Here is a 20,312-nt window from a genome sequence, read left to right as displayed (position 1 = left end):
TGGACTGAAAGGGAACGATCTACTCTGAATGAAGGTGAAGTCAGTCGGAAAACTAATCCTACATTAGTCCAAGTTACTGATGCTGACACAGTAGCCACGTCCCTCAGTGTCAGGCTTGAATCTCACTTACAGGGTGTGTCAGGCAGCCCTTCTCCTTCTTGTAGCTACACTATCTGCAGAAGATAAGGGAGATGGAGGCCACTGGGGCTGGAAAAGAGGAACTGGAGGGTCATACCAGTTCTTAACTACCTCAGCCTGGAATGGAAGGAGTGACTTCTGCTCACATTTCATTGGCTAGCACTGGTCACATGACACCAACCTGGTTGGGGGGCGGCACTACAAGAGACAGAGGAATGCAAATGAGCATCGTCTCTGCCACAGTTCTGCTGGAAAGCAACCGGCCAGAGGAGCGTATGTGCGCGCGCAAGGCTGCTCCTAATGAAAATCTGTTTAAAAGTAGCCTTGCAGAGTTTCCATAGCTTGGATTCGAAAGCTCCCTTTGAAACAACTCTCTTGTTCCTTTTTTGGAGCACAGATACGGAGATAAGTGAACTGAAACCATTGGCCAACTAAAAACCAGAATTGAACCAGAATGCAAAAAACAAACAAAAATATTCACGCATATGTGGAGGTGCTTGGATAGTACATAGGCCACGTTGAGAGGGCGCATGCCCACATGTGGCTGGGTTGGCGTGTCCATGAGTTTAGTATCAGGAGCTCCTAAGGCTCTGATTTTGGGGCTTCTGACAACTTTTTTTTAATCCCACAGGGGCTTCATTTAGGGTCTGAGGATAGTATGTGAACATTTGTTTGGTTGCAAAGTAGGAGGAAGGAGTGAGAAGATAAAAAAGTTCTATGTCATGTCAGAGGGGCTTGGTTTCCAGAACAGAAAAGCAGAAGGATGGTTTACTGTTGAGACGTTGGAAATCTTCAGAAAGCTGGTCCCAGGGTGGCCGGCTGACCAGAGCCCGGGTGTTGCCAATTCAGCGAGTCAGTGGGCATAGAGGGACTTTACTGGTGGGGACTGCTCCTCAGTGGGGCTGGTTGGTGGGGAGGGAAGAAGGAGCCTTCCCGTTCTGAGGCCGGGCTGCCATTCAGCGCCCACTCAGCCCTCAGGCTGAGGACTCCAGACACATTTCCAATCCCAGACTCCTTTTGGAATTCTCCCTTCCTCTCTGAAATAAGTGGTAGCTATCGATCAGCGAAAGCCTGCTGTCTTCATGGAAGACCCTCGGCCACTTCTAATTATGGCTCTGACCTAGACGTCTTTTTTAAATTCCTGTACTCGGGAGGCAGTTGGTCTGGGCAACACTGCAGGGGCCGGGGCGTGCTGCCCTGGCTCTGTGCCGGCTTCATCCCTGATTTACTCACCAGCCCCACGGGGCAAGGCCTCCTGTGATCCTTGAGTCTCAAAAGTGACGGTGTTGGCCTGGCTCACAATTCTGTCACGAGGTTAAGACTCCTAAAGCCAGAAGTGACGATGATGAGAATATCTATGTGCCTATCGTGTGTCTCACCGTGTGTTGGGGACTTTACACGTCTTATTTGTAAAGCTTACAAAATCGGGATATCACGCCCTACTGTGTTACAGGGAAGGAAAATTGGAACTTTGGGAGGTCAAACATAGAACTAGCCCAAAGTTATACAATTAGCAAGCGGTGCAGTCAGTTTTCAAGTTCACAGGCTACCAGTGGCTAGCTAGCTCAGGCTCCTATTGTACAGGTAAGGGAGGGGCTTCAGTGATGTTGTGGGAACCTTCCGAAGTGCCCCAGTTTGCAAGTGACAAAATCAGAACCAAAACCTGGGGCTCGTGATTCTGAGACCAGTTCTGTCCTCTGCCCTGTTGCCTAACGCGCATTTGTCCACGATCCCCTTACCTTTCCAAGGTTAGCTCTATGTCCACCACGCAAGGTCAGGTGCTCTGGGGAACAAGTGGACGTTCGTCCAGGAGCCTGTGGAACGCCAGGCCCCCTAGGCCGGGAGGCAGAGTCTCCCCCTGGAAAGTGCCTCAGGGGCTGGAGCCTCGGGGCTTTTGGCTATGCTGTGGGGGCCACGCGGCCCTGGGCTCTGATGGCAACTGTTTTAAGGTGAGTTGGGTTTAAAAACAAGAGCACGAGAGCAGAAGAGTGATCATGTGAGAAGGGACAAACGTTTGTGAGACTGCCTTGTACTCAAGTCAGTAACCTTTGACCCAGGCCAAACGTGGTGACCCTCACCCACCGGGTGCTTGACGCACCTGCACGTGGGTTTTGCCAGTGATGAGACGTTAGGCTGCTCGGTCCCAGGCGCGTGCCGGGAAGCGGCCCCAAGCTCGGTGCTTCCTCCCGGCCGTCGGCAATAAGAGCCCGTGTGCTCTTTCCTCAGATGGACGTGGAGGGTCCGTGGGCAGCCTCAGCGCGCGGCGTGGGGACACATGGTGGGAGGTCGAGGCTGACTGGACTGCTTTAGGCGCCAAGTGGTCGGCATGAATTAATCCACTTAATCACCGGACCAACCCAGTGAGGTGCGCACTGTGTTTAACAATTCCTGACTTAGAGTCAGACAATACAGATATTTATTACCCAGCTTCGGAAGAAGCTTGGAAGTACTTGGTTCCAGAGTTGTGTCAGGGGCTCCACAATGTGTTGGTATCTCTGAGATTCTTCTGGTCCCCCCTGGTGACATTGTGACTGCTGCAGGACCAAGCATCCCATCTTCACAGGACAGCATCCTTCTCTCCCCGGGCGGTGGGGAGGGGTGCGTGGGCGGGGAGGGGAAGCTCACCGCCCCTTACAGCTCATTGGGCAGGTTGGGTCACATGACACCCTGGACCAACAACTGGCACAGGGAAGGGAATTTCCGCGAGGGGCTCAGACCAGGTGAGATTCACATACAACCGGGGCTCTGTGAGGGAGGGGTGGGCACGGGTGCCCACAGTCAACCCGCAGGGCCTGCCGTGCAGTCATGCTCTGGAAATGGGCACAGTTCAGTGGAGCAACAAGGGGAGAAAGTGTGAGAGGAGGGTCGTGAAAAATTACAGAGCAGCAGGGCAGCCCTGCATGGGGACATGTGGGGTGACTACCTCTGCCCAGCCAGTTGGGGTGGTCTTGAAAGATGAACAGAGGTTTGTCAGGTGGGCCTGGAGGGTGTGTGTGTGTGTGTGTGTGTGAAGGGAAAGTAAGGGGAGAAGCAGGCTACACTGAAGGACCTGCCTGTGCGAAGGCACGGCTGTGAGTTTATCAGGAGTGTGCGTGGAGTGGGGCAGCTCAGAATGAAGCTACAGGTCGAGGCCCAGGTAGGACAGGGGAGGGCCAGGAACAGCGGAGTGAGAAAAGAGAGACAGGAAGTCATGTTATGTCTGTTGTGGGCTGCTGCAGGCACCTATGTTTGTCACTTAACCCCCCAAATATCAGAGGAAGTGGGAATGAGGAATCCCCATTTTACAGATGAGGAGACTGAGGCTCAGAGAAGCAACTACTTGTCTGAGGCCACCTGGTGGCCATTGGTGGAGCTGGCATTGAGGCCCCAGTGTCTGATTCCAGGGTGGACGCAGATTCCCCAGCACCTGTGGCTTCGGGCTGTGTTCCGGAATTCCCAGGACCTTGGAGGTGCTTCGGGGCTGGAGTGGCTATCTGGAGGCGACTGTGGGGAGGGAGAGGCTGGCGGCGGGTGGGATGGGGCTTGAGGCCTCTCACCGGGTCTGCCAGGACAGCCCTGCCGTCGTGCTTCAGGCAGATGGCTGCACTTCGTAGGTTAAGGTTTGGCATACGATTCCCTTTGATACCTGAAGGGTTCCACTGCTTAGAAAAGTTTGAACACCACTTTAGTTTGCTCTGCTGGCTCGTTAAATTGGTAAGCCATCATATATCTGAGAACTGGAAGGAACCCCAAAGACCATCAAATTCATCTTCCAGACTGCCATCAAAATGTCACTGAGAAAAAAACAAAACAAAATGTCATTGAGAACAGCTGGAGGCCGGCCCAGAGCTGCTAGTCGTCTGTGGGGGCTGGAATAAGGGCCTGCTCTCTGCACCCCCGTCGGGGCTTCCCCAAGGCAGACCCTGAGCTCCAGGAGAGGTGGTGGCTTAGTTTCCCAGGGCTGCCTTAAAAAACGAACACAAAACAACAGAAATTAATTTTCTTACGGCTGTGGAGGCCACAAGTCCAAAATCAAAGTGTCGGCGGGGCCATTCCTTCTGGAGGCTCTGAGGGAATCTGCTCTTCACCTCTCTCCTAACTTCCGGAGGCTCCCTTCATTCCTTGGCTTGTGGACGCTTCCCTCCAGGCTCTGCCTCTATCTTCTCATGGCCTCCGGGCCTTCTCCCCTGTGCCTCTGAGTCTCAAATCCCCCTCCCCTTCCTCTTATGAGGCCACCAGATGATCTCATCTCGAGAGCCTTAGCTTCCTGACATTGGCAAAGACACTGTTTCCAAATACAGGCACACTCACAGGTAGTGGGGATTATAGGACCTGGACGTATCTTTGGGGGACATAACCAAGCCCTGCAGTCGGTCACCCAGTTTACAGAATCCGCAGCCAGCAGGGGATGGAGCCCATCAGAAGGGAGCCATTTCTCCCCACCAGGTCTTTGCCTTTAACAGTGATTTGTCTTTGTGACTGAGGAACTCACTTTCGTGAGCCAGGTTCCTTCTGACCTCTGGTCGGACAGGGACCCCTAAGGGGCTGCAGAGGAGAGGAGCGTTCGTAAGCAGTGAGCTGGGCCTGGGGGCTGGGACCTCGAGGGAGGTGCTGGGCTGCAGGGGGCCCAACCCAGCGCAGACCCTTTAACTGCACGTTGGTGCTCTGCTTCCCACACCCACAGACGCCTCCGGATAGGTATCGCACTGGAGCACGTTACCCAGGACAAGGGCCGGAGCTGAGAGAACAGCAGGCATGTAGAGCGAAGAGAAATGAAATGTTCACTTGAGCCTGCATTGCTTTTCCAGACTCACCAGCAGCAGAGTGTGGAATGGGAAGGGCGGTGTTTTAGGCAGCCTGCCCAAGGTGCCCTCGGGTACAAGCAGTGGGCCACTGGGCTGAGCACAGAGTACGGCCCCCGAGGAGACCCAACGGCTTCCCACAGGGAGGCCCCGACAGCCTGCACCTCACCGGTGGGGCGGTGGCGGGGGGCAGCAAGGCCGCAGCAGAGCCAGGGCCGGGCAGGCCCTGCGACGTCCCATTACCCGTCCTCACCCATCTCCCCAGCCCCACCTCGCCAGCGGCTCTGCCACTTCTTGGGAATCCCTGTTGTTTTCTCTCTCAATTTGGGAAACTATGGGTGTGGGAAGTCCCTCCAGTCCCCGGGAAATGGGGGGAGGAAGCCCACAATTTTGAGGTAACAGTTTCTTCTATCAGCTTATTGAAGTATAATTTACATAAAATAAAAATCCATTTTAAGCGTACATATGGTGTGTTTCGACGGGTGTAGACAGTTGTACCCAATCACCATATGGAACCCCCAAAGGCTCCCCCAGGGCCCTCTGCAATGAGCAGCCTTCCTGTAACCCTGGCTCCTGCAAATGACTGATTGGATTTTTTCCCCTGTAGTTTTGACATTTCCAGAACTTCTTATCTATGGAACCATCCAGCGTTTAGCCCTGTGTGTTTGGCTTTTTTCTTTCGGCATAATGCCCTTTGAGGGTCATCCAGGCTGTTGTTTTTTATCAATAGCTCTTTCCGTTAAAAAAAAATGTGGTAAAATACACAATTTTACCATTTTAACCATCTTCAAGGGCACAGTTCCGTGGCATTAAGCACATTCACACTGCTGTGCCACCCTCCCCACCATCCATCTCCAGAGCTTTCTTATCTTCCCCAAGTGGAACTCTGTCCCCATGAAACGCTCACCCACTATCCCCGCGGCCCTGCCCCCAGCCCTCTTATCAACAACTTTTGAGCAGGCCGTGACAAGGTGCTTGGTAGGCTTGAGAAGAAAGGTCTTCGAGGCAGCACTGCGACAGCATGATAGGCAGCTAGGGAAGCGGGTACGTTGCTTCCCTACCGCTGCCCCCCAGCTCCTGCCACTGTTAGAACCCGGCTGTGCGTCTGCCCTTTGGGCCGGATTGTAAAACGAAAGGAAGAGCTATGTGACTTGTGTAGCAAATGGGACTTGCCCTTGCCTAAGAGAAGAAAGGTGTTTTAATGAGTGAAGTAACAGGGCAATTTATCACGGTCTCCTGTCACAGGGGGGTCTCGGTGTCTGGAGCAGCCTATGTAGTGGGAGCTTGGAGGAGGGCCCGGTAACTGAAAGGACCACATGCTTGCTTTCTGTTGCAGAGACTGCTAGCTAGTCACTAAACCTGTTTCCTTTTCTCTCCGAGGCACGTGGCCAGAAGATATTCCCAGCCTCCTTTGTGGTTAGACCATATGACTGAATTCTAGCCAATGGCTTGGAGCTACTTCCAGGCCTGGCCAATGAGACGTCCCCTGCATGACCCCCACATTTCTTCCACTTTCTCTTCCCACTTTCTGGATATTGATGCCCAGGGCAGCCTTAGAAGACTGATGCTGAAGATGACAGGATCTTTTTCAGGCCAGGTTCCCGTAAGAGGGCGCCACTAAAGGAGCACCTCCCCAGCTCTCACCACCTGCTGGTCATTCTGCGACGTTCTCAGCCAGGATCAATTTCTGTTGCTTGTCACTAAGAATCCAGACATATACAATGTCAGTAAAAATTATCTGCCTATAAGGAATTTACTTTATGGGTAAATTGCATCGTTAGGCCAGAGTATGGCGATCACTGTAGCTGGTCATAATTCACACGGCCCTGTGGGAACTGTTACCACAGCATCATGGGCTGTTAGCTGTGACTTGTGGCCTGGAATTAACTCTGACTTTGAAAAGCCTGTCCACAAGGAAAGCAGGTCACATGTCAAACACTTTAGACTGGTTTCCTGGAGAGCAGAAGGTGAGCAGGGACCAGGGAAGAAGGAGGAAATTTAGGTAAACAATAATAATAACAATATTAGAAACACATACATAGCACCTACTAGGCACAGCCTCAGCTCTCAGTGTTTTACGAGCAATTACTCATTTTATCCTCACGACGGGCTCTGGTGACAGGTCTCGTTTTGATCCATAGTTAACAGAAAGATTGAGCACACGGCCCAGGCCACGTGGTCACCAAGTGGTGGCGCCAGGATTGGAACCTGCCAGCTCTTCACCGTGGCCGCTGGTGACAGTTAAGAACAGAGGACTCTGACTAACTCAGAATTCCCTGGCGACTTCCCTGGTGGTCCAGCGGTTAAGACTCCACGCCTCCGCTGCAGGGAGTGCGGGTTCGCTCTCTGGTCGGGGAGCTAACCTCCCACGTGCCACATGGTACAGCTCAAAAGTAAAAAAACAAAACAAAACAAAACTCTATTCTTAAAGTATAATCAGGACAACTAAAAACAACTAAGAGAATACAATAAAAGCCGGTAATGCTTGGCAGGGCACTTGAAATAATTTGCCCAAGACACCCAATTTTTCCCTCCGATATCAAGACTCTTTTTTTTAGGGCGTTTAAAGAGAAGAACGTGATGATGGGAGATTCCTTGAAATGGCCTGAGGCTCTCCCCGATGCCCCTCCAGGCTGGCTGCACCCAGGTCTTCAGAGCGAGGGTCTCCACAGATCGCCTGCTGACAAGGTTGAGTTAACCGAATATGTGGATGGGAAGCCCGCCCAAAGAGCCTCTGCGTGGCCCATCACCTCCCAGTGAAGAAGCTTCAGGGCTGAGACGGAGTTCTGGAGGCCTCAGGTGGGTCGTCGGAAGAACCGAGTTGTTGCTAAGTTGTATTAGACCCTGAAGAGCCCATTCCTGCCGGGGCTGAAAGAGGGGCTGTGACAGAGGGGGCAGAGGGAGAGCGTGCAGGAGTGGGGTCTCTGGGACTCGTTCTGTGAGCACCCACGGATGTTTCCCTGGACCCAGGCCCTGGCGCTGGTCTGTTCCACCACCTCGAATCGGCCACTCCAGGGCCGTCTGTCGTGGGCTTGTCAGCCACAGAGCCTAGGGAGTCCCCGCTCCTCCCCTGTGGCCGAGGCACCTGCTGTGCTACACGGGGGCGGCCTCACGAAGGGCAGTGTCCTCCCAGGTTCAAAGGTTTGAGAGCCAATGTGTGGGCTGTGGTCTCTGCTGGGGGCCCAGGAGCCACGCACCAACTGCAGCGGGGAGCGGCAAACTCGGGGACACCCTCGCCCTGTCCCTGGAAGGCCTGCTTGTCCTGCCCCTACCCCCCACCTGTCCCCACCTACTCCTTCTCCTCTTACAGCTTCCACACTCGGCACATGGAGGCTGGACCCTATTCACCTTCTTCAAGACACAGAGCTCTCGATTGGAAGATCCTAGAACCCTTTAGCCAGTACCACGCTGCTACTCACTCCACCTCGCCTTGTCTGCCGTGATACCTGGTACCCAGAACTCGGAGCCAGGGCTCTGGGAGTCAGACTCTGAGGAAGGGCAACACTTCCAGGTGTGTCATCCCTGCTTTCAGCTCCCTGTGCCTCAGTTTCCTTCCAGTACAATGATGGCCGCTGCTTCAGAAGGTGGTTGTGAGCATTACAGAAGTCAGGAGATGGAGCACCCCTGGCGCACAGCATGTGGTAAGTGCTGGGTTTAGTGTTAGGTGTTATTATGATCACAGCAGCCTTTGTGTGTAGCATGAGTGCAACAGTAAGTTGATAATAATAATAACAACAACAACAGTAACGTACGTACTAATAGGTGACACCTACCTAGTGCTCTCCAGGCATCCCGCTTCTCTCTGTGCCTATTAACTCCCCATTCTTCAAGCCCCTGCTCTTGCCTCCCAGGCTGGACGCGGGCTCCTCCTGTGTCCCCATGATGCCCCTTACTTAATGTTAGTGTGACACCTGCCACTCTGCATGATTACTCCTTCCTCCTCATTCTAAGGAAGCTCCCGCGGGGTGGGCACTGGGCCTTTTCTTGTCATGTCCCCGGGTGCTCAGGGTGGCTGAAGGAATACGGGTTCCCCTAGCCCCAGCTGCAGTGAGCACCTCTGTCATTACTTCTGGTTCCCAGAAGGAAACGTGTGAGCATCAGTTCACAACGGCCAGGGGCTGAGGGGCCTCTGAATCCACAGGCTTCCTGCTCAAGGTCACGGCCCTCTGAGCAGGAGAAGGCCTTGAGGACCAGCTCCTAAACCACGCCCATCACTGGATCTGGTCATTTAGAGCACGAAAGACGAGCCGGTCCTCCACGGAGACGTCATGAGATAAGTGTATTTCAGATGTAACTGTGGTTGGCGTGTGGGCAGCTGGGCCTGATACATAAAAGTACTCATTCAGCATCTTTCAGCTCTCACTGTGAGCCCCACGAACAGAAGACACTCTCCAGCTTGGCACCGAGCGGCTCCTATTTTAAAAATTCATTTAATGCAAACGGTTACTTAATGCAAAAGGCAAGCCATTGACACTATAAATAACTGAAGCTGAGTCCTGCTGAGAGTGGGAAGTCTGACACTGAACTCCTGCACTGTTCCCAGCTCTGAATGAGGCAGTGACGCATCCATTACCATCACCAATTCCAAGACAGGGCCCACTGGAGCGTAGCAGAGCCCCTGGCAAGGTGGCATCCTTCACCCTAGACCCTTCAGAGGAACTTTAAAAAGGAGCGGGGGTGGGCAGAATAATGTTCCCCAAAGATGTTCATTTCCTAATCCCTGGCACCTGCGAATATATCACCTTACATGGCAAAAGGGACTTTGCAGATGTGATCAGGTTAAAGACCTTGGGGTGGAGGTGATCCTGAATTATCTGGGTCGGCCCGAGTCATCACAGGGCCCTTGCAAGGGAAAGAGGGAGACAGCAGAGTCGGAATCAGAGAAGCAGATGTGGTGACAGAAGCAGAAGTTGGAGAGAGGAGAAAGATTTAAACCTGCTCTGGGTCTGGCTTCGAAGATGGAGGAGCGACCACAGGTCAAGGAATGCCGGTGGCCTCTAGACACTGGAAAAGGCAAGGGAATATATTTTCTCCTGGAGCTTGCAGAAGGCATGCGAGCCTTCCTACCCCTTGACTCGGTCCAGTGAAACTAGTTCCTGACTTCTGACCTCCAGAACTGTACGTTAGTAAATCTGTGTTTCAAGCCACTAAGCGTGCGGTCATTTGTTACAGCAGCAACAGGAAGCTAATACTGTAGACAATTGCTCTAAAATGCTTCTAAATGGAACCCCTTCTTCATCGTGCGTTTCTTTCTCGCTTCCTTTGTTTCTGGAAGGGTCAGGAGCAGGGTCGGGTGGGAGGGAAGGTTCAGAGGGGGTAAAGGTAACCCCGGTGGTTACCCACCCCCCTGGGATGGAGTTGTACTGCTTGGGAAAAACTATCAAGATCAATTTTTTTTTTTTTGGTGGGGACATTTCTCAAAGCTTTCACATTTAAAAATAGTTCTGCATGATGCCTGTTCCCCATTCTTTCACCCCCGCATCCCCACTTTGGCTCTTGTGTCTGGTGAAACCCTAGGTTTTCACCTCTTACACCTGAGCCCCCAGCCTTTTCTGAAAGTGGAAGATGCTAACGTTTGTAAGTCACGTTGGGGTAGCGTCTGAGTCTGCCTGGGCTGGAGGAGGCTGGCTCAGCAGCTTAGGCATCCAGCAGCTTCCAGAAGCACTTCTCAAACATGCATATTACAAACACATCTGAGGATCTTATTTAAATGCAGATTTATTGAGTGGGTCTGGGGAGGTGCTGAGATTCTTCCTTTCCAACAAGCTTCAGTGGATGCCCGAGCTGCTAGCCCTGCACCACGCTGAGTCTCGAGGACACGGAGGGCGGACGTTCAGTATCTGAGCAGCTGGAACCCATTCACAGCTTTTGCCTGTGGGCGTGCAGCTGTAGTGGAATCTTGTTCCTCAGACTGTGGTCCCCAAAGAAGCAGCACTGACATATCCTGAGCCTGTTAGAAAGGCTTTTTCTCTGAACCCATTCCCCCAGGCCTACAGAATCAGAACCTGCATTTTAACTGGACCCTCAGGGGATTCTGATGCCCATGGCGTTTGGAGAAGCACTGTCTTTGAGCTTGGTTCTCAGCCTTTCGCATGCATCGGAAGCTCCTGGAGAGCTCAAGGAAAGATGGATTGCTGGGTTCCCCTCTGAGTTCATGATTCCCTACATTGTGGACAGGTCCTGAGCGTGTGCATCTCTAACAGGTCCCCAGATGATGTGATGCAGCTGGTCCGGGGACCCCACAGTGAGAACACTGCCCTAGAGCGATCCCAGACCTCAAGACCGGTGGCCAACATACCCAGCCACAAGTTCTAGAATGAACCCTAGGATCATGCTCACTCCAGTGTTTGGATTCTGAGGTCTTATCCATTTTCTTCAGTGAGGAATTTTTGGTGTGATACGGTAAGAAAAAATATATATATATATAGATATAGATATAGATGTTTGGTTTTGTATGAGTGTCTTTTGCATGAGATAACAAGGGGCTCCTTCATAGCCTCAGGTCGGGGACTGGTGGCCAGAAAGAGCGAGGCAGGATTAGAGAACTGAGAGCTTCAGACCCACCCCCAGCCTCCAGGGGGTGAAGAGAGCCTGGAAGGTGAGTTCAGTCACCAGTGGTCAATTATTTCCCTCACGAAATCTGCACAAACCTCCGAAATGATGGGATTCTGAGAGCTTCCAGGTTGGCGAATGCATCCGTGTGTTGGGAGGGTGCACACCCCAAACTCCATGGGAACAGAAGCTCCACGCTCAGCGGGACCTCATCCTATGTACCTCTTCACCTGGCAGTTCATTTTTATCCTTTATAAGCTCCTTTACCATATACCAGTGATAATCAAGAAGTCATTTCCCTGAGTTCTGTGGGCTGTTCTAACACATTATCGAAGCCGAGGGGGCACTCCAGATTTATGGCCAGTGGGTCAGAAGTACAGATGACAAGCTGGGGCTTGTGACTGGGTGCCTGAAGTGGGGACAGTCTTGTGGGACTGAGCCCTTAACCAGTGGGGTCTATACCAACTCCATGGAGCTAGCGTCGGAATCGGATCGCTGGACACCCAGCTGGCGTCAGAGAATCGGAGAATTTGCTGGTGCTGGGCAAAGCGCCACACGTGAGGTGTCAGAAATGCTGGTCGTAAAACACCTCAAGGTGCTTTCTTATAAATAATATACGCATTTTCATCTTATAGGATTTTTATAAAATGAAACAACAGGCGCCAGCCTCAGCTTTACAGGCAACTACATGACCCTGACCAGGGAATCCAAGTCTCTGGGCCTCCATTTCCTCATCAAGAAAATGAAGGGGTTGAATAATGATCATAAAATTTGCCACTTTAAAGTACACTTTCAATAATTCAGGTGAAGGCAGAAGTTCAGAATGACTGAATCTTGGCTTTTCCGTCATTTATGGGTGATATCCCTGATTTATTTAAGTCAGGAAGGCAACCCTCGGCCGTAAAATGGTGCAATGGGAAGATAAAATCTCTTTCCTTCCCAGTTTTATTTCTTGTAAAAACAATATTAGAAAATAGTAGAGACAATTTAAGAGATTAAAATTTTCATTCCCTCTAACACAACAGCTGTTTTCATTTTGCCAGGTCCCCGTCATGCACGTGGATCCCCTTAGAGAGAGCACCCATGCCCTTGTAATCTGCTTCTTCATTTAGTGCTTCGTCATAAAAGCACCACCAGCAATATACACATGTTAGCTTCGCTATGACGTCACTGCCATTGGCGTTTAACTTTGGCTAACGTGATAGGCATCCTTGATACCTCGCTGATGTTTAAAGTTGTAATTTTGAACCACCAGAGATGTTGATCATTTCCCCCATGTTTGTGTATTGTCTGTATTTTCTGCCTTTCCTTATGTGTTTAATTGGGAAAACTGCTGGAAGGTGCCTAGGGTAAGGCCCCGCAGGCAAGAGCAAGCTCAGCAAATAGGAGTTTGCGCCCCTTCTGAGCCTCGTTTCCTTCTCTGGGAATTGTGGGGGGCGGGAGCTGGAAGGAAATGCTTTGTGACAAGGGTCTCGCACAGTGGCTGGCGTACAGAAAGGGTGGCTCTTCCTGTGCTCCTAGCCCATCTGTCAGGGCTTGGTGATGTTCTAAATGCAACCGATATCCACTTCAGCAGTGACGTTTCCATGCATACGTTTGGGGAAAAGTGGAGTCTTTCCTGGTTGGCAAAATGGGGGATAAAAACACACCTCCTCACTGAGTTGTGAGGATTAAATGAGACCATCCTCACCAAACACTTAGCCTTGTGCCTGGCGCGTAGGAAACAGTCGACGGATGTTAGCGTCACGACATGCTCTGTCATATTCATAGCCAAAGAGATTATTATTTTTAATTTTAACAGTCTTTGCCAGATTGCTTTCCAAAATTTTACAGTAGATATCGTTTAAATTTAGAAGAATATTCTGAACTTTGAATTGAAAGACTTATTTGCATTTTAAAAGTCTCAAGCAACACATTGTACTAAGCCTGTTCCCAAAGCTCCCGTCTCAGCAACAAGGAGAAAACATTGTTGAAATAAAGGCATTTGTATAGTGCCAAGCAGAAATCACCACAGCCAAGAAAAAAGCATCTTTTAAAAATTCCTATTTGTTGATGGCAAACATTGCTTTTTTTTGTTCTTGCACTTACATCAACAGAATCTCTTAAGGGAATTTCATTCAACATTACAGAATGATTTCCCACGGAACTTGGATTAACCATGAGTGATTTCAAATTGAAGATGGATGGATGATGGATAGATAGATGGAGATCTGTATAGATATATAGATACACATTTTAAAAATATGTACCTGAGAATAGGGGCCCTGTGGAGGAGCTCTCTCATTTCTTATGACATGGCGAAGCAATGAAGTGCTTTTTGATCTGCAAAGCAGCTTCTCATACATTTCCTAGTTCGATTTTCACAATGGGCCACAAGACAGGATTGTAAGGATTTCACAGCCCTTATATTAGAGATGAAGACATCGACCCAGGAAGAGGTTCTGACTTGCTTGAAATCCCACAGCTGGTAGCAGAGCTGAACCTGTCTGTAGGTCCTCAACGCGTTGCAACCAGATCCACCAAAACTCACTGGTCTTGGTCAAACACACCCTGAGCGATGGAGACGTGGAAACAGCATATCTGAACCTCTGAGGATAATTCCCATTCCATTTTCAAAAGACCAGCATTGCCCGTAGAGACAAGAATGTGCTCACTGCCACTGAGGAAGATAAGACGGGTGTGGCAGTGCCAGCCGGCCTGGTGCCGCCCAGGGCTCCCACTGTGATTCATTTGGCCACGTCACGGTGCACACGCATCAATTTTCAGGGACTCGGAGATCTCTTAAACAAGCACAGGTGTGTTTTTAAAGACGCTGATATGGCAAAGGAACAGTACACAGATCCGTGCCCCGAGGAGGCTTCTAGCAGGTTAAGAACTGGCCAGGTTTCCAACTTGGTCCCCTTGTTGTGGAGCCAGCAGCCAGGGCCTCGGACAGCAGCTCCCTGATCCCCCAGTAGGTGATGTTTCTGAATATCCTTTGGGCCACGTGACCTCACGCAACCCTGTGAAACGAGCACGGAAGGCTCCAGATGATGCAATCAGATTGCTAGCAAACGCTGACTGCTTCAAGAAAGGTTAGACAAACTTCTTAGTCATACATGGTAAATGTTGATAATTACGTATTCAGGGGTGTTTTATTTCATAGCAGACTTCATTCTTGCCTGCATAATTGTCCTGACCTGGAAAGACACCACTGATTCCTTTCTGGTGTTGCTACTGCTTTTCTCCCCCTGTATCCATGGGGGTATCTGCTCAGACCGCTGTACTGTGGATCAGAGGCCTGGGTGGGAGACGGGTTCCACCATGAACAGTAGTGTGGTCTTGGGCAAGGCAGTTTGCATCTCTGAGCTCTGTTTCCTTAACAGTAAAATGGCGATAACAGTGTTTGTTCTTTTCACACAGTTAGGAGGTGCAAAGGTGATACAGTGGGTGAAAGAGCACTGACAATTACAAAGGATGATTTTTTTTTCTGGAACTTTTTTGGATTTGATTTTTTTCAACCAAATACCTGTTGGTTGTAACATGTGAAACAGTTTAAAGATAGATGAAGAGGGCTTCCCTGGTGGCGCAGTGGTTGAGAGTCCGCCTGCCGATGCAGGGCACATGGGTTCGTGCCCCGGTCCGGGAGGATCCCACATGCCGCGGAGCGGCTGGGCCCATGAGCCGTGGCCGCTGAGCCTGCGCGTCCGGAGCCTGTGCTCCGCGACGGGAGAGGCCACAACAGTGACAGGCCCGCGTACCGCAAAAAAAAAAAAAAAAAAAAAAAGTTAGATGAAGAAAAGCCCCCCGTTACTAATTCCAATCCTACTCTCCCGGGCTATCCAGAGTCTATGCACTTACAAGCTTTTATGCTGTTCATACAGGCAACTACATACCTATATTGGGGTTTGGGTTTATTTCTTTTTACTGAAGTAGAATCTCACCAAGTGGATGGCTCTGCAACTTGCTTTCTCATTTGATGGTATATCGTAGACACCCCTACCGCTCTGTGGATATGAACTTACTTGGTATTTGTTCCTTAACTTCTTTATGAATACACACCTACAAACATATGTGTGTGTGAGTTGTGTATGGAATCATTTAAAAAAAAATCTTCCCCTCCGCCACTGCCCCTAAAGATATTGCCTCTTCCCTACATATCTTTCATACTTTCCTCCAAGTTGATATCATCACGTAAACTGTTAACACACACATATTTCCGTGAGGTTTTTTTCATTATTTGTATCAAAACTGGATTGTATGCGTACTTCTCCTCTTCCACCTAGTTAAAACCTCATGAAAATACCTACAATGGAACAGTTTTTGTGCCCGATTTTTAACGGCTATATATCACCTTATGCAGTGGAAGCAGTTTTTTGTGCTGGTAAATGTTTAACAACAGCTGTCTCAGGGAAAACCCTGATGGGCAGTGTTTGCTGATATCGTGCCCTAAATATCCCACCCTGGTTCATTTCCAACCTGAGTGACATGCTGGTGGGCTATAGTGACTCTGGGAAGAGGTGTGTGCATTGTGTGGGGAGCTGATTCCAGCAAAGTACTGGGAGAAGGTTCTACAATGAGTCCAGCCCCTCTCCACTGATGAGCCTTCGGTTGTTTCCAAGTTTCCCTCCCTGGTACGAACAGTGACGCATTAAATAACCTTATAACTACATTCTTCAAGTTGGTTCTTTTATGGGCTTCTATGGGCTAGATTCCCAGCGAGTGAGACTGTTGGCTCAAAAATGAATGTGGATTTTCAAAAATTGTAATAAATGTTGCCAGATTGTTTTTCAAACAGCTTCCTTGAAAGGCAGCTACAATTCACATTTCTACCAGTAATGTAAGAGAGTACTCTTTCTCCCAGCATCTCTGAGACCCCTGGGTATTAATGTTTTTTATACTTTTTTTTTCCAGTTTGGTAGATTTCAAGGGGTAACTCATTGTTTACTGTAACTTTAATTTGGACTTCCCTGACGTCAATCAGATTTGAACATTATTTCATGTTTTGGGTCATCTGAATTGGCAATTTAACAGGTATTCTAGATCCAAGACGCTTGGGTTAAAATCATAGCTCTGCCACTCACTAGCTGTGTGACCTCAAGCAAGTTACTTAAACTCTCTGTGCCTCAGTTTTCCCATATATAAAATATAGAAACAAGACCTATCTCACAGGACTGTTATAAAAATTAAATGAATTAATGCATGCAAAGCTTGCAGAGCAGTGCCTAGCCTGCAGAAATGCTAGAAGGAAGTTAGCTGTTGTATTCTATCAACTGCAGTGATACATCCTCTGCCCGCTTTTACATCAGCTTGTTTGCTTTGTCCATTTGTAAATGTCTTTTATATGTTATAGATACTGGTCCTTTGTTACTTGCATTGAAAATGTTTTTACAAATCAATTGTTCCTCTACTGACCTCCTTTATAATTTTTCTTTTTTTTTTTTTGTCATTTAAGAAAATTTCTTTTTTTGTATGGAGTCAAATATGTCTATCTTTTTTTTTTTTCTGTCTTTTTTTCTGGGTTTTATGACATGGCTGAGAGGGGCTTCTCTCCTGGATTTTACTAAGTCTCCTAGATTTCCTTTAAAACCATTTTGCTTTCGTTTTCACATTTAAGCCATCGATTCAAGTGGGGTTTATTTTTGGTCTGCAATTGGAGTCCCACTTTTCTTTTGGATGACTAATCAGTTGTGATAGCATCATTTATCAAAATTTCCTGTTGGATTAAATATCACCTTTGCTTATATTAAATTCCTTATCTTTTAGGATCTATTTCTATAGATCCTAAAATCTATATATAAAATCTATATAGATTATAAAATCTATAATTTCAGGATTATTTCATCTGTTCTACTAAACTCTCATTTTTCTATATGCTGTTACAATATTAATTTGACTACCCTGATCTTCTAGTATGTTCTAATATCTGGTTAAAAACAAAAACCTTCCTTACCATGTTTAAGTACATTTCTGGGCTATTCTCAGGCATTTATTCTTCTGAATAAAGTCAAGATTACTTACTTCAAATAAAACACTAACACAGTTGTTATTCCAAATTTGAGTTTCATTAAATATATGTGATAATTTTTTGGAGACTTTTTGTTTTTGTTGTTTAGCCTTTCTATGTGAATACATAGTACATCTTTTCCTTTATTCAGATCTTGTTTTAAGGCTCTTCAATAAGACATGATACAGATTTTGTTATTATTATGAATGGAGCCCCATATTTCTGTTTTATGTGCTTATTACTGTAAAGAGAAAAGCTATTACATAGATAACCCCCTTACTAATACCAAAACTCTCTTACTAATATTAGTGGCTTGGGGGCCTTCCTTCTACTTTCTTTTTGTGTCTGGCCGCGTTACCAAACTCTCCGACTGATTCAAGTAGTTTTTAAGAATTTGCCTCTTGGGTTTCTCAGCAGTGACCTTGCTCCACTAGCCTCGCTCAGGAAGTAGATGGTGGAAAGAAGTAAGGAGGTGATGTTAGTTGATAGTTAATATGATGGGGGTGTCTGTGACTGAGAGCTGGGACCCGGTGTCCGAAGGCGGGAGGGGCCTGGTATGTCTCCAGCCTTCTTCCGGCTGGCAGCCTCCCAGCTTGATTCACGGCTTCACAGCCCGTGCGAGAATCTCTGAGCTTCCCCATGTCACTCAGTTCATTTAAAAATGTCCAACCCATCATGGACTGGTACTTTCAGAAAATATAATAAACGTGAATTACTGGAAAGATCAGTATAAAAATGAAACAGCAAATCCCTCCAAACGTGCAAAATGTAAGTACCAGTTTTTACTGTTAATTCGACAACATAAAAATATTCTGTCAGATGGCTAGAAAAGTTTCTACTGATTGCTCTCAGTCTCTTGTCATGGGGTGGTAACAGCTTGCAGACAGCTACAGACCCGCAGACCACACTTTGCGCAGCGCTGCCTTAATCAATTCCTTTGGTGCAACCAGTTTCAGGGTGAACAAGTGGTGAACACTCGATACTGATGCTGTAAGTCAAGGGCGGGGTGTTAACAGGAGCTTGTTCAAGGGTACTTCTATTTTTAACAGTAGACGAGTGGGCATGAAGGATAGAAAAATGAGGATATTGGGGCCTAATAGTAAGATTGCAAGATCACAGTCAAGGGGAGCTGCTGTCAGCCGGGGTTTACAGAAGACACTGGCAGCCTGCATCTCTCAGCTCCGCCCCCCAGCACATCAGCAGCTGAGTGCAGGGCAGCTGGTGAGATCCCACTCAGGTCAGGTGGGATCCCATGCTAGGCCAGGTGCTTGAAGACATCAGTGAGCAACCAGACCCCTGCCCTCCACGTGCTTACGTTTTGAGGGGAAGGTCACAGTAAACAATAAGCACAATAAAAAGGCAACCTGATCAGCACGGGAATTTGGACCTGCTCCGTGTCCGACCTGAGCCGGTTCAACCCTCCTTAGGCAACCTGGTGGTCCCGTCACGTGTGAACGTACTGAACACTGCTGAATCTCACCCTTACACCTGGTTAAGATGGCAAGTTTTATATTCTACCATCCACCCCCAAAACCTCCAAATAAATAACTTTTTAAAAGTAAATTGTAAAGTATGTTTGAAGGTGATTAGTGCTATGGAAAAGAACGGGCACAGCAGGGTAAGGGGGTAGGACAGCGTCTGTGCAGGTGGGCCCCCTGTGATGCTCTGTACAGGTGCCAGGGAAAGCCATCCTGGTGGAAACCCAGCCACCAGCAAGGTTGTCACAGGGGAATTTGAGAAGCTTCTCTGCTAGTTAGGCCTCAAAGATGTCATGGAGAATTTCTTAGATCCTTGAAAGCAACTCTGAGAAACGGAAAAACAAAGGTTTATGGTTATTTTGTTACTTCATCTAATATTTAATTTAAGTTACAAATTTAAAAAAAAACTCTTTCCTTGGGCTTTGAAAGTATAACTCTTATAATTCTGTTTTAAAAATTAGTAAAATTTAACAATTACTTTCCAAAGCTGTTTACAATTTAGTTAATTAAATTTCCTTAAACATGTATAAATACTTCGGTTTGTTTCCTTAGTACTTCAAGTAGAATAACAGAACCTTCCCTAAAATTCGGTGATTTTTATAAATATAAGTTAAACTTATAAGTATGGTGACTCAAATTCTCTTAGGCATTTCAACCTTGTTTACTAGCTTTATTCTCTTATACTTTTCAGCTTAAAATCTTAAATTTAAATCAATCACTCCATTACCTATCAAGTTGGAATCACAAGGCTAACCTGTTAGTTGCTCTTATATACCAACGTCTCATAAATGTGACTAGCATTATAAATACCAAGTATACATACCGTAGAGGAGGAAAATTTTTTCCTCTGTCCTTCTTGGTTCTTTGTCTGGCTTAATAATCAAATTAACGTCAGACGGATTAGCAAGAGAAAAATTTAATTACGTACATACACGAGCCCAGTAAGGATATGAGACCCCAGGGCAAGTTGTGAAGCTTGGACTTATATGCCATCCTGACCTAAGGGGTGGGATGGTCCATCATATCTGCTCTGGGCCACCAACCTCCGGACTTCTCCTTATCTGGGAAAAGAAACTTCTTAATTGTTAAATCCAGAGTTGTCCAATTTCTGTTACGTGCAGTAGAATCCAATCCTAAATGATGTGATACTAGTTCATTGTCTGGATAGATCATTATTTATTTAACTAGTCTTCTCTAGATGAAAAATACTGTGATTTAAAAAAGAAAAATTTGTAGTTTTCCATGCATGAGAGTATATCCACAGAGTAAATTCCTAGAACTAGAATCACTGGGTCAAAGGGTACATACATTTTTACCTTTGATAGATATTGCTGATATGTCTCCACGAAATAGTACCAACTCCTGGAGAATTCTTAA

Source organism: Delphinus delphis, chromosome 18, assembly GCF_949987515.2.
Source record: "Delphinus delphis chromosome 18, mDelDel1.2, whole genome shotgun sequence".
Taxonomy (NCBI): Eukaryota; Metazoa; Chordata; class Mammalia; order Artiodactyla; family Delphinidae; genus Delphinus; species Delphinus delphis.
Note: the sequence above shows the minus strand (reverse complement) of the source record.